A 15,663-nucleotide genomic window follows, 5' to 3' on the forward strand; every position below is an offset into this window, starting at 1 on the left:
GGGAGGTCAATGATACTGCAGCCACGATTCTCTGCACAAAAGAACTCCGGGGACATCTAGTCGTGGTCAGTGGTACTGCAGCCAAAGAACTCGAGGGACATCTAGTGGTGGTCAGTGATACTGCAGCCCCGATTCTCTGCGCAAAAGACCTCTGGGGACATCTATTGGTGGTCAGTGATACTGCAACCCCGTACATCACTATTTATTACACAGGTAGCCCTCCACACCGCCCCAAACCCTCAGGCCCTGTCCACAGGAGTGCAGCTCTATTTATTACAGAGAGAGCCCTCCACTCTCCCCTCAAGCCCTCGGGCCCTGTCCACAGGGGTGCAGCTCTATTTATTACAGTGAGAGCCCTCCACACCGCCCTCAAGCCCTCGGGCCCTGTCCATAGGGGTGCAGCTCTATTTATTACAGAGAGAGCCCTCCAGACCACCCTCAAGCCCTCGGGCCCTGTCTCACCGCCTATCAGTGGCTGTGAAATGATTGATTTCTTCCGCCTCTTGAAGCCACGGGCATCGGTGTCTGGAGACCGGGGACTGCGCCGGGACAGATGGGGCAGCGATGCGTGCTTCAGGGGGGCTTGTTAACACCACGCGCGGCCTTTACCACCAAAACAACCCCTTCATAACCATGCCCAGGGGGCCTCGACTAATGAAAAAGAGGCAAGGGCTGACGTCCTTGTATTCCAAGGCTGAGAGCGAGGACCCCCTGGCAGAGATAGAGCGGGGGCAGGCAGAAGCCACCTACGTTCAGGGCTGGCACCAACCTGCAGCCAGAGCTCGAGCTCACACCACCCTGCAGCCAGAGCTGACACCAACCCGCAGCCAGAGCCTAGACCAACCCACAGCCAGAGCCCAGACCAACCCGCAGCCAGAGCTCACACCAACTTGCAGCCAGAGCCCACACCAACCTGCAGCCAGAGCCCCAGACCAACCTGCAGCCAGAGCTCACACCAACCTGCAGCCAGAGCCCACACCAACCCGCAGCCAGAGCCCAGACCAACCTGCAGCCAGAGCTCACACCAACCTGCAGCCAGAGCTCAGACCAACCTGCAGCCAGAGCTCACACCAACCTGCAGCCAGAGCTCGAGCTCACACCAACCTGCAGCCAGAGCCCACACCAACCTGCAGCCAGAGCCCACACCAACCCGCAGCCAGAGCCCAGACCAACCTGCAGCCAGAGCTTACACCAACCCGCAGCCAGAGCCCACACCAACCCGCAGCCAGAGCCCAGACCAACCTGCAGCCAGAGCTTACACCAACCTGCAGCCAGAGCTCACACCAACCTGCAGACAGAGCAAGCACCAACCTGCAGCCAGAGCCCAGACCAACCTGCAGCCAGAGCTCACACCAACCTGCAGCCAGAGCTCAGACCAACCTGCAGCCAGAGCTCACACCAACCTGCAGCCAGAGCCCACACCAACCCGCAGCCAGAGCCCACACCAGCATCGAGCCAGAGCTCACACCACCCTGCAGTGCAGCAAGAGCTCACACCAACCTGCAGCCAGAGCTCACACCAACCTGCAGCCAGAGCTCACACCAGCCTGCAGCCAGAGTTCACACCAACCTGAAGCCAGAGCCCACACCAACCTGCAGCCAGAGCCCAGACCAACCTGCAGTGTAGCCAGAGCTCACACCACCCTGCAGTGTAGCCAGAGCTCACACCCACCTGCAGCCAGAGCTCACACCACCCTGCAGTGTAGCCAGAGCTCACACCCACCTGCAGCCAGAGCCTAGACCAACCCACAGCCAGAGCCCAGACCAACCCGCAGCCAGAGCTCACACCAACTTGCAGCCAGAGCCCACACCAACCTGCAGCCAGAGCTCGAGCTCACACCACCCTGCAGCCAGAGCTGACACCAACCCGCAGCCAGAGCCTAGACCAACCCACAGCCAGAGCCCAGACCAACCCGCAGCCAGAGCTCACACCAACTTGCAGCCAGAGCCCACACCAACCTGCAGCCAGAGCCCCAGACCAACCTGCAGCCAGAGCTCACACCAACCTGCAGCCAGAGCCCACACCAACCTGCAGCCAGAGCCCAGACCAACCTGCAGCCAGAGCTCACACCAACCTGCAGCCAGAGCTCGAGCTCACACCAACCTGCAGCCAGAGCCCACACCAACCTGCAGCCAGAGCCCACACCAACCCGCAGCCAGAGCTCACACCAACCTGCAGCCAGAGCTCACACCAACCTGCAGACAGAGCAAGCACCAACCTGCAGCCAGAGCTCACACCAACCTGCAGCCAGAGCCCACACCAACCTGCAGCCAGAGCCCACACCAGCATCGAGCCAGAGCTCACACCACCCTGCAGTGCAGCAAGAGCTCACACCAACCTGCAGCCAGAGCTCACACCAACCTGCAGCCAGAGTTCACACCAACCTGAAGCCAGAGCCCACACCAACCTGCAGCCAGAGCCCAGACCAACCTGAAGCCAGAGCCCACACCAACCTGCAGCCAGAGCTCACACCCACCTGCAGCCGGAGCTCACACCAACCTGCAGCCAGAGCCCAGACCAACCTGCAGCCAGAGACCACGCTGAACAGCAGCTATAGGCCACACCAGCCTGCAGCCAGAGACCACACCAACTTGCAGCCAGAGCTCACACCAACCTGCAGCCAGAGGCCACACCAACCTGCAGCCAGAGACAACACCAGCCTGCTATCAGAGCCCACACCAACCTGCAGCCAGAGCTCACACCAACCTGCAGCCAGAGGCCAGACCAGCCCGCAGCCAGAGCTCACACCAGCCTGCAGCCAGAGCCCACACCAACCTGCAGCCAGAGACCACACCAGCCTGCAGCCAGAGCCCACACCAACCTGCAGCCAGAGACCACACCAGCCTGCAGCCAGAGCTCACACCAACCTGCAGCCAGAGACCACACCAGCCTGCAGCCAGAGCCCGCACCAGCCTGCAGCCAGAGACCACACCAGCCTGCAGCCAGAGCTCACACCAACCTGCCGCCAGAGCTGGCACCAACCTGCAGCCAGAGCCCGCACCAACCTGCAGACAGAGCAAGCACCAACCTGAAGCCAGAGCCCAGACCAACCTGCAGCCAGAGCTCACACCCACCTGCAGCCGGAGCTCACACCAACCTGCAGCCAGAGCCCAGACCAACCTGCAGCCAGAGCTCACACCAACCTTCAGCCAGAGCTCACACCAGCATCGAGCCAGAGCTCACACCAACCTGCAGCCAGAGCCCACACCAGCCTGCAGCCAGAGCTCACACCACCCTGCAGCCAGAGCTCACACCAGCCTGCAGCCAGAGCCCAGACCAACCTGCAGCCAGAGCCCAGACCAACCTGCAGCCAGAGCTCACACCAGCCTGCAGCCAGAGACCACACCAACCTGCAGCCAGAGCTTACACCAATCTGCAGCCAGAGCTCACACCAGCCTGCAGCCAGAGCCCAGACCAACCTGCAGCCAGAGCCCAGACCAACCCACAGCCGGGGCTCACACCAACCTGCAGCCAGAGCTCACACCAACCTGCAGCCAGAGACCACACCAACCTGCAGCCAGAGACCACACCAGCCTGAAGCCAGAGCTCACACCAGCCTGCAGCCAGAGCCCACACCAGCCTGCAGCCAGAGCTCACACCAGCCTGCAGCCAGAGCTCACACCAACCTGCCGCCAGAGCTGGCACCAACCTGCAGCCAGAGCCCGCACCAACCTGCAGACAGAGCAAGCACCAACCTGCAGCCAGAGCTCACACCAACCTGCAGCCAGAGCCCAGACCAACCTGCAGCCAGAGCTCACACCAACCTGCAGCCAGAGCTCGAGCTCACACCAACCTGCAGCCAGAGCCCACACCAACCTGCAGCCAGAGCCCACACCAACCCGCAGCCAGAGCTCACACCAACCTGCAGCCAGAGCTCACACCAACCTGCAGCCAGAGCTCACACCAACCTGCAGACAGAGCAAGCACCAACCTGCAGCCAGAGCTCACACCAACCTGCAGCCAGAGCCCACACCAACCTGCAGCCAGAGCCCACACCAGCATCGAGCCAGAGCTCACACCACCCTGCAGTGCAGCAAGAGCTCACACCAACCTGCAGCCAGAGCTCACACCAACCTGCAGCCAGAGTTCACACCAACCTGAAGCCAGAGCCCACACCAACCTGCAGCCAGAGCCCAGACCAACCTGAAGCCAGAGCCCACACCAACCTGCAGCCAGAGCTCACACCCACCTGCAGCCGGAGCTCACACCAACCTGCAGCCAGAGCCCAGACCAACCTGCAGCCAGAGACCACGCTGAACAGCAGCTATAGGCCACACCCGCCTGCAGCCAGAGACCACACCAACTTGCAGCCAGAGCTCACACCAACCTGCAGCCAGAGGCCACACCAACCTGCAGCCAGAGACAACACCAGCCTGCTATCAGACCCCACACCAACCTGCAGCCAGAGCTCACACCAACCTGCAGCCAGAGGCCAGACCAGCCCGCAGCCAGAGCTCACACCAGCCTGCAGCCAGAGCTCACACCCACCTGCAGCCGGAGCTCACACCAACCTGCAGCCAGAGCCCAGACCAACCTGCAGCCAGAGCCCAGACCAACCCACAGCCGGAGCTCACACCAACCTGCAGCCAGAGCTCGAGCTCACACCCACCTGCAGCCGGAGCTCACACCAACCTGCAGCAAGAGCCCAGACCAACCTGCAGCCAGAGCTCACACCAACCTGCAGCCAGAGCTCACACCAGCCTGCAGCCAGAGCTCACACCAACCTGCAGCCAGAGCCCAGACCAACCAGCAGCCAGAGCTCACACCAGCCTGCAGCCAGAGCTCACACCCACCTGCAGCCGGAGCTCACACCAACCTGCAGCCAGAGCCCAGACCAACCTGCAGCCAGAGCCCAGACCAACCCACAGCCGGAGCTCACACCAACCTGCAGCCAGAGCTCGAGCTCACACCCACCTGCAGCCGGAGCTCACACCAACCTGCAGCAAGAGCCCAGACCAACCTGCAGCCAGAGCTCACACCAACCTGCAGCCAGAGCTCACACCAGCCTGCAGCCAGAGCTCACACCAACCTGCAGCCAGAGCCCAGACCAACCTGCAGCCAGAGCTCACACCACCCTGCAGCCAGAGCTCACACCCACCTGCAGCCGGAGCTCACACCAACCTGCAGCCAGAGCCCAGACCAACCTGCAGCCAGAGCCCAGACCAACCCACAGCCGGAGCTCACACCAACCTGCAGCCAGAGCTCGAGCTCACACCCACCTGCAGCCGGAGCTCACACCAACCTGCAGCAAGAGCCCAGACCAACCTGCAGCCAGAGCTCACACCAACCTGCAGCCAGAGCTCACACCAGCCTGCAGCCAGAGCTCACACCGCCCTGCAGCCAGAGGCCACACCAACTTGCAGCCAGAGCCCAGACCAGCATCGAGCCACATCTCACACCACCCTGCAGTGCAGCAAGAGCTCACACCCACCTGCAGCCAGAGACAACACCAGCCTGCAGCCAGAGGCCAGACCAGCCCGCAGCCAGAGCTCACACCAACCTGCAGCCAGAGCTCACACCAACCTGCAGCCAGAGCTCACACCAGCCTGCAGCCAGAGCTCACACCAACCTGCAGCCAGAGCTCACACCAGCCTGCAGCCGGAGCTCACACCAACCTGCAGCCAGAGCTCACACCAACCTGCAGCCAGAGCTCACACCAGCCTGCAGCCAGAGCTCACACCAACCTGCAGCCAGAGCTCACACCAGCCTGCAGCCAGAGCTCACACCAGCCTGCAGCCAGAGCCTAGACCAACCCACAGCCAGAGCTCACACCAACCTGCAGCCAGAGCTCACACCAACCTGCAGCCAGAGCCCAGACCAACCTGCAGCCACAGCTCACACCAGCCTGCAGTGCAGCCAGAGCTCACACCAGCCTGCAGCCAGGGAGGTCAGTACACAGCTCTGTCCCCTGTGTCAGAGAGGTCAGTACCAGAGCTCTGTCGACCTGTGTCAGAGAGGGCAGTACCACAGCTCTGTCCCGTGTGTCAGGGAGGTCAGTACCACAGCTCTGTCCCATGTGTCAGGGAGGTCAGTACCACAGCTCTGTCCCATGTGTCAGGGAGGTCAGTACCACAGCTCTGTCCCCTGTGTCAGGGAGGTCAGTACCCCAACTCTGTCCCCTGTGTCAGGGAGGTCAGTACCACAGCTCTGTCCCATGTGTCAGGGAGGTCAGTACCACAGCTCTGTCCCATGTGTCAGGGAGGTCAGTACCACAGCTCTGTCCCCTGTGTCAGGGAGGTCACTACCACTGCTCTGTCCCCTGTGTCAGGGAGGTCAGTACCACAGCTCTGTCCCCTGTGTCAGGGAGGTCAGTACCACAGCTCTGTCCCCTGTGTCAGGGAGGTCAGTACCACAGCTCTGTCCCCTGTGTCAGGGAGGTCAGTACCACAGCTCTGTCCCCTGTGTCAGGGAGGGCAGTACCACAGCTCTGTCGACCTGTGTCAGAGAGGGCAGTACCACAGCTCTGTCCCGTGTGTCAGGGAGGTCAGTACCCAACTCTGTCCCCTGTGTCAGGGAGGTCAGTACCACAGCTCTGTCCCATGTGTCAGGGAGGTCAGTACCACAGCTCTGTCCCATGTGTCAGGGAGGTCAGTACCACAGCTCTGTCCCCTGTGTCAGGGAGGTCAGTACCCCAACTCTGTCCCCTGTGTCAGGGAGGTCAGTACTGTTAAAAAGGGTTCCAAAGACAACCGGTAACCAAAGACCCTTTTATGTTGCCCGGCGGTATCGCCTCTATGACCCACCAATATTAATCAATGAAGAAGCAGGCGCTGGAGACTGGAAGGCGGGAAACGAGGATTTTATTCTCTCCGGAGGAGAACACATCAATTCAGACAGCAAGTATCGTCACGAGGTGCTCTAACCACATCTCTGAGGCCTGGCCTCTTATACTAGGGTTTATGACCTTTATTGCACATAACACATTCTCGCAATACTTTAGTACTTGAAAGAACATCCTCGGAATCTCCCCTTCAGACCCGTTCCCACATACATTTACAGTTGGATTCCCCACCCCGGTCACAACAGGTGATGGTTGTCGCACAGCAGGGCATTCCGCCGATTCACGGAATGCATGGGGTTGATCGGATCTCATGGGGTGGGGGCTTTGATCGGTTCGGGGGTCTTTTGATGGGGAGGGGAAGCTTCCTACTGTACGGGGTAATAAACAGTATCCGCAGAGCCAGGTGGCGGCCTGGGAACAGGGAAGACAAACGGGGACACAGGAAAAGGGGGTTTGCATCAAAAGGGTTTGAGGCCATGAAAGGAATGAGGGGAGGTGTCGCGCTGGGAACAAGATGGGATTCCGTGGTGAAGCTGCGCTGAAGAGGGGTTTATGACCCAAGGCATGAGAGAGCGGGGGTTGTCAGCGTGCGGGGGAATGCTTGCGAGGTTAAGAGAGAGAGAGAGACGCGCTGGCTATCAGCGAGGGGCAGGGAGGCCATGGCGCTCAAAATGGCTGCCGCTTACGCGCACGAATGGGCTTGGAAAGGGGCAAGATGGCGCCGATAATGTTCACCAAGTTTGTATTTATTTTTCACAGTCCTCCCTTTAACATTTCCAAGACATCTTGCTGGCCTATTTCCTATCTACACCTATATGCAGCGATCATAAGTAAGGGAGAGGGGACTTAGGCGAAAGAACTGTACATAAACATCACATTATAAACATCATATTGAAAAATCTCATCATTTAGTAGGCGGGTTCATCGTTAAGTTGGTTGCAGAAAAAGTCATCGTAATGCAATATCAGACTAGAATTACGTAGCGAGGGCGTTGGGTACAGATCATAGGATAAGAACTGGTAAGTTATCATATAAGTAAGTCCTTTTTGTATACGGCGGGTGCATAGTCAGTCCAATGGTGATTGGGAGAGAAAGGAGATACAGTAAAAAAAATATCAGAGTTCTCGTTGTCCTTTGTCGTCTTCTGTCGGCACTGTTGAGCACCTGGATTACCTATCAACAGAAATGTTCTTGTGGATTGAGTCGTTGGGGGTCTGCGGGTAGGGGTGCATTCTGTTTGGTTTTCGTCAGACCTCGTAGGAGAAATGTGTTACGGTTTTGGAGTAGGTGCATCTTCTTCCGCAATGCAGAGCATAGATTTTGCAATGGAAAATGCAATTGTTCCAGAATTGTGAGATCTGTTCGTTTCTTGAGTCTCTGTGGTGGGCATTTCCTGTTGCTTCCATCATCTTCAAGGTGCTTGGTAGCGGGCAGAACCACAGACTTCGTTTATCTTTTCTTCGGGGGCGACCCTTGGTGGAGTTCTAGGTCACCGTTCTGGGATTTAACATAGTTCGTGGTCTATTTAGTCGGAGCTCCCTCCCTTCTGACGCAGGGAGTACTCTTCTCTGGGTAGCTCAGTAGGATTTGGAGGAACTTGGGAGTTCGGGTGGAAAGGTGCGGGTGTGAACAGTCCTTATGGTAGGTCGGAGGAGGAGGGGATGGAGCAAGGCCAAGTCGGGAACAGATCAGGGGGACGGAGGGTTTGCGACAGGCGGGTCCGTAACCATGTTCAGAGAGCGGGGACTTTTTGGCACACGTTGATCATAGAGCAGGGGCTTCAGGTCAGCCCTTTTCTTAGCTTTGTTTGAAACAGTGCCCCGTCCTGCGACTCCTTACTGCTGTGGTCTCGCCTTGGCCTCCGTCGCTGATGTTCCACAATCCGCAGTCAGGCCGCGTGCTCCCACATCCGGTCTCTTTCCCATCCGACAGTGATACCCTTAAATGAGTGTTGAAAAGACAGTCTTTAGAGATTTTGCAGAAAAAAAGGTAATTACATAAATCTATTTTCTCTCCCAACACCAAGCACCTGGGGTAAGCACTCGCTACATTTGAGATTTTTGCGGCTAACGTATAAACAATTGATGATGGATTTGCTGGATTCCTTACAACTTCCTTTTGTTGGCTAATTCTTTGACGCTTTGATGATTATTACGTTCATTTGTCATATGTCTATTATAGTAGATGTCAGTTCTTCTGGCAGAGACCCATTTCCCTAGTACGAGTCTTGCAAGGCTAGGCTGGTCTTCAGGGCCTTGTATTTTACAAAAAGTGCAACGTGCTATTCACCATAGTCTGATAGGCAACCTTCTGAGGGATGAACATAGGCTAAACAAGTCTTCATTACATCAAAACATCTTATTTTCAGCAAGGCTTACAGCAACGAGGTCTTTCGATTTTCGATCTAATTTTTAACTTTGCATACATCTTTCTAACTTTCTATATAAATCCTCGCAACCTGGTTACTACAAAAAAACTCGGGGGGTGGTTTGCGATAATTATTAAACTTATCCTCGGGGAAGGTGGGATCTTATGAAAAACGATTAGGAACACAGCGAATCGGAGCAAGGGGCGTTTTTCAAGTTCTCGTTCAGGGCAGCTGATACCAAACTGGGGGCATTTTGGGTAGATGGGGGTGTCTCGATCATTTCTTACAGCTTGGGGTACGGAGACAATTTTCCATGGGGATGGTCGCATTACCACAGACATATTTTATCATAGAAGCCACTGACAAATAGTTCCCTGAGAGTGGGTTAAATTTAGGGAACCTTAGTCGTCTTACCTGTCCCTTTCCTATCGGTCAATTTAAATTTCATCCATATTTTAGTAGAAAAGGAGAGGTAGTAACGTGGTACCGATACAATTTTATTTAGGACAAATTTGTGCAAATACTTGTGGTATTTGGGGCCAATCAGGAGGTGCACCAGGTTCGCCAATTAGGTGCCAGTTGCTAGGAAGAGGGAAAGTGTGGAGGGGTGGAAGAGTGAGTGAGAGAGAGAGAGAGAGAGAGAGAGAGAGTAAGAGAGAGAGAGAGAGAGAGAGAGAGAGAGAGAGAGAGAGAGACAATAGGCCAAACAGTACACGTGTGACATGGGGAATGACCGTGTATTGTTTGGGCTATTCAGTGCGTTACCTAACGTTTAGATGTTTCGGGTCTGTGTTAGGATGTAGAAAGCATGCAGTTTTGGGACAGAAAAGCATTAGATCAGGTAAAAAAGGTCGTGCATTGGGTAGAGCGTCCTTGTTGTGCCGTTTTGCAGCGCTAGTCCGTCTTCATGCATCGGGCGTGACGTGGTTCCAGATCCCTTATGATACTCTAATCGGGATTCTAATGTAACCTGCAGAGGGAAAAAGGGGGAAAAAAGGGGGAGGTAGGGGGACAACATTCGAACACATCAAATGTATGGGCACGAAAGTCCTTTACTTACCACATACTCGTACTTATCTCTTCGGGATATAATCCCTTAGGGTTTTGGTTTCCTAAAGTCATGGGGGCAGGCAATGTGATAGGTGGTTCATGGGGAGGTTCGAGGATGGCATTAAGGATCGTGTGTAGTGAAAACGCTAAAAAGAGGAATCAGAGGTGCCTAGCGCGAGGTACCCGGTTTTGTAGATGTATCCGGCCATCGGGATCCCTAAATCATTCCCAAAGCTGTGATGTTCTAAGGCATATCAGTTCTTCGTTCAACCCTGTACCTTAGTACCTTCGACCACCATATCCTTATAACATTTTATCAATCACACCGTTTTACTTTACCCATTCTCAGAAGTCGAGGTCCTTTTTCATACGTCAGTTCCTGAGCTCAGTCGCATATCTTGGAGGCAGCGTATCATACCTTTGATTCGACCATCAACCCAGGGCCGAACAACCATTTCTCGGATAACCTTAAAAAAAGAGCAGAACAGTTGCGCACAGAAAAAACCCTCCCACCGATACCCGCATTTACAAAAGTATGCGAGGCCTATCCATAGCTTTTTAAGACCTTTATTTGTAGAATTATTCAGTACGTAAAACGTGAGAGCGCAATTCATATTTTGGCCTGACATGTCGTCGATGGAAGCACATACAGTAGGGGGTTATTTTGTAGCACAAGAACATGTAAAAAGGTCTAATTAATTATTTGCAAGTAACCAGAAACATTTCATTGCGTGACGAAGGAATCAGGGGCATTTCAGTTCATAAATGGAAACACAGTCAAGCTCATCGTAATCACATTTCCTAGATGTAAACCGCGGGTGTGCATCATAAGCGACGTTATGTATCAGTTACAACAAGTATCAAAAATAAATTGTTCATTGAAATCAACATTTTACGGAACCCTTCTTAAAGGTTCGCCAAGTGAACCCTCCTCCCTTTAACATTGAGTGCGCAATGGTTCGTATATATATATATATATCTTAGTACATCAAGTTTCATTAGCTAAGGAACACCACGAGGCATCCGTTAGTTTCTATTGATACCAGCGCCATTTTGGGCGAGGCCGGTTTAGTCCGGAAGTAGCATCAGGGGCAAAATATCCCCGACAATTGGCGGTTGGACCAGAGTCCCTTTCGGCAGTTCAAAAGAAAACTGTGCTAACAGAGGGGCTGGTGGTGTGGACCGTCAATCAAGAGAGGGAGGGGGTAGAGTCTCTCTTACCGGGTCATGTTGATGTTCAGCCGGAACTTGCTCGAGTTCGTTAGCCCATAATGTTCCTGGGTGGTTCAGACGGAAGCTGATGCAGACACGAGAGCACCGCCATCTTGTTGCTCTGCCGTGGTTATGTCATTTGAGATCAATGCAATTGTTCCTCACCGGAAGCCTGAAGGGGCCGAGGGCTCTTGGGACTTTGGTAGAATCTTCAAAGTCGAGGGGATGTTTGTCGATGGTGGGGGCTTGCGCCCAGGTGGGCAAGTGCCCGAGTTGCAATTTCGGACAAAGTTACTCCAGCGGCCTAGACCCGCCTTTCGAGGGCCCAGACGCCATTTTGAGACCCTGTGGCAGCCACCTTTGCCGTATCCATCAGGAGTGGAAGAAAACTTCTTGTGATGGCGAAAGACAGAGCATCATGTTGCTGGAGCAGGACATTTTGGTTCGGGGCGCCAGGGTGCAGCAGTGGAGCCTTCATCTGGGGAGGTGAGGGAGGCTCACCCGTGCCGTCTCCCTCTCCCGGCGCATCCTACACCGTCCCTTGGAATCAGGGGCGCACATGATGACCACCCTACACCCCTGATTCCGACTCTTGGGGGACCACTGTACATCCGGTGCTCCGTAAATATGCCCGTCGGACATTGTGTGTCCTGTACTATGAAAGTATACCAGCCGGGTCTTGTATGTCCTGTGCTGAGAAAATATACCAGTCGGGCATTGTATGTCCTGTGTTGCGGAAATATATGGCCGTCGCCCGGCTGGAGGACATCGGCGTCGGGCCAGGGCAGGGAAGCCTCCTACCTGTGGAGGTGGAAGAGGCTCGTCCGCGTCGCCTCTTCCTCCCTGCCCACCCTGCATCCGTTCGATGGAGAAATTCGTGATGGCCGGACCAGGAGATACAAGGGAGGGGGTCATTTTCATCCGCCCCCTCCCTACTCGCGGTCCGGGGGACGCCATCCCTGGAAGGGTAGTATGGGAAGACCATTTCATTGCCTGCTGTGTGGAGTCTCCAGTACCTTCTCGCCAGCGATCTCTTTTTGGCCCATGGTTGCTGGCAGGCCCCGCCCCACACGTGCTATGTGTTTCGGATGGGCGGGACCATCGAACTGTTACATTGGAAGACTTCCGGAGTGAGCATAATATGTTTTGTATTTTTCCTATTAGTAAAGTTTGTTTTTTTAGAGAGTTCTACTAGTTATTCTATTTACTGTTGGTTGTGTGTTTTACCGTAATTAAATCCTAAGTTATATAATAGACGCTTGGCTTTCTTGAGTCTTTTCTCTAACGGGGGGTTGTTTACACTGACCTGCAGTTGTGTTTGTTTTTCAGAGTGGGGGAGCAACAGGGAGCAATCAGTCCCAGAACTCTAACATGTCGTTAAAATTGGTCTGACGAAATCTGTGCCACCTAGCATAATCAAACGGGGTGGTCCTGTCTGTTCTGTCTGCACTAGTCTGATTGGTTTTTATCTCACGTCCTTTTCCTTTCTGTCGGTCCGTCCTTTCTGTCAACCCTCCATTCTTACCTATGCTTTGCAGAGTCGGGCATTGGGCTTTCCAGTGTCCAAGACATTTACAGAAAGCACATTGGTTTTGTTTTACATCTGTTCGTCCTGTGCGTAATGTCGGGGGATTACCTTCGGGTCGTTGTGTTCCGGGGTTGGCTTGTCGGCACATCCCTTTACACCGTTCGCTTTTCATGTCTACTCCTCGGGACTGTGCCATCGCTGGCCCTTCCCTTTGCCTACTAGACGTTTGGAGGGTTGTCCGTCGTGTCCCCTCACCTTTTCTGAATTCGTCGCCTTCCCTTCGTCGCGTGGCTTCTTTGCGCCACATACCGAGACTATCGAGCATAATAGGTGTTGTTTCATTCCTACGAAGGGCTATTTCTACTGTTTCTATTTTGTCGAGATCAAAGGATCCTCTCAGTGGCCACTGTCTTTCTCGATCCTTTTTCGTATATTTATGCCACAGCTCACTATAGGCTATAGCAATTAATCCATGCTTCATGAACATGTCCTTATTAGGGGTGCCTTCCAGCGGAGCCGGATGGTTCATCTCTAATAAGCGGTCCGGGTTAAACAGGCTACTAACCAGTGGGGAGAAGACAGGCATGACGGATCACAATGGGATAATAGTCAGCACTACCTATCTTATCACTGCGTGCAAAGACTAGACAGAATATTTCTATTCTACGTTGTTTGCACGTAGTGAATACCTCATGAACCAATTCTGAGCGATCAATGTTAGGTCAAAAATAAAAAATCAATATGGTCAATGGGGAGAATAAGTAGGCTCGCAAAGGTTCGCGTCACCTACCCTTTCACTATCTGTAAAGAGGGGACCTATTTTTCCCTGTTTGCAGACAGAGAATCTCCAGAAAACAATCTATAACAGTTAATCAATGGGGGGAAGGGGCAATTGTTCAGTGGGGGAGAAAGATAGGTCCGACGGGTGCGTACCTATCCTTCGCTGTTTATAAAGGGAGAGCCTGTTGTTTCTCCGTTTGTAGACAGTGAATCTCCAATAAATTAACAAAAAGTAATACTAGTATTTTCTCAACAATTATCAATCACTTTCAATTATCTATCACTTTCGCAATTCGTCGTGTTTACACGACCTTACCCGGACCGCATGGACAGTTTCTCGTCTTCCGAATCCAGCGCCCGATCGTCCTCTTCTCTTCGTAATTCTCGTGGCACTCCTGATGGTTCCCAGTCAGGACCGCAGATCACTCGAGAGAGGTCTGTTCGGAACCAGTGAAGTTCGGATGATCGGCTGTCAGACGAGGGTCTATCGGACAGGGTACCTTCCGATCGTTGCAGTCGTTCACTCTGTCGTCGGGACCTCTCCCACTGGATCCACGAGTCGCTGATGGGCCCCACGTTTGGGACGCCAATTGTTAAAAAGGGTTCCAAAGACAACCGGTAACCAAAGACCCTTTTATGTTGCCCGGCGGTATCGCCTCTATGACCCACCAATATTAATCAATGAAGAAGCAGGCGCTGGAGACTGGAAGGCGGGAAACGAGGATTTTATTCTCTCCGGAGGAGAACACATCAATTCAGACAGCAAGTATTGTCACGAGGTGCTCTAACCACATCTCTGAGGCCTGGCCTCTTATACTAGGGTTTATGACCTTTATTGCACATAACACATTCTCGCAATACTTTAGTACTTGAAAGAACATCCTCGGAATCTCCCCTTCAGACCCGTTCCCACATACATTTACAGTTGGATTCCCCACCCCGGTCACAACAGGTGATGGTTGTCGCACAGCAGGGCATTCCGCCGATTCACGGAATGCATGGGGTTGATCGGATCTCATGGGGTGGGGGCTTTGATCGGTTCGGGGGTCTTTTGATGGGGAGGGGAAGCTTCCTACTGTACGGGGTAATAAACAGTATCCGCAGAGCCAGGTGGCGGCCTGGGAACAGGGAAGACAAACGGGGACACAGGAAAAGGGGGTTTGCATCAAAAGGGTTTGAGGCCATGAAAGGAATGAGGGGAGGTGTCGCGCTGGGAACAAGATGGGATTCCGTGGTGAAGCTGCGCTGAAGAGGGGTTTATGACCCAAGGCATGAGAGAGCGGGGGTTGTCAGCGTGCGGGGGAATGCTTGCGAGGTTAAGCGAGAGAGAGAGACGCGCTGGCTATCAGCGAGGGGCAGGGAGGCCATGGCGCTCAAAATGGCTGCCGCTTACGCGCACGAATGGGCTTGGAAAGGGGCAAGATGGCGCCGATAATGTTCACCAAGTTTGTATTTATTTTTCACAGTACCACAGCTCTGTCCCATGTGTCAGGGAGGTCAGTACCACAGCTCTGTCCCATGTGTCAGGGAGGTCAGTACCACAGCTCTGTCCCATGTGTCAGGGAGGTCAGTACCACAGCTCTGTCCCCTGTGTCAGGGAGGTCACTACCACTGCTCTGTCCCCTGTGTCAGGGAGGTCAGTACCACAGCTCTGTCCCCTGTGTCCAAAATGTCAGGGGGCCTAAACGGAGCAGTTGCCCACAAAGTGCTGGGCAACTGGTGGAAACAATGGGGCTACATGTTGGAGCCTCGTGGGCTCAAGAACCAACACTGCGGGCTGGGAGCCTCGGGGCTCGAAGAAAGAATGCCCAGTGAGGGGGGAGCGGCCCGCTGCCAGCCGGGCCCGCTCTACCACCCTGAAAATGCCCCAAATCGTTGGAGTCGTTCTCGGGGGACTTAAAATCTAATAAATGCCCCCAGAGCCTTCAAGGCTCTAATGAAGCT

The sequence above is a fragment of the Lissotriton vulgaris genome, unplaced genomic scaffold (genome assembly GCF_964263255.1).
Source record: "Lissotriton vulgaris unplaced genomic scaffold, aLisVul1.2 SCAFFOLD_643, whole genome shotgun sequence".
Taxonomy (NCBI): domain Eukaryota; kingdom Metazoa; phylum Chordata; class Amphibia; order Caudata; family Salamandridae; genus Lissotriton; species Lissotriton vulgaris.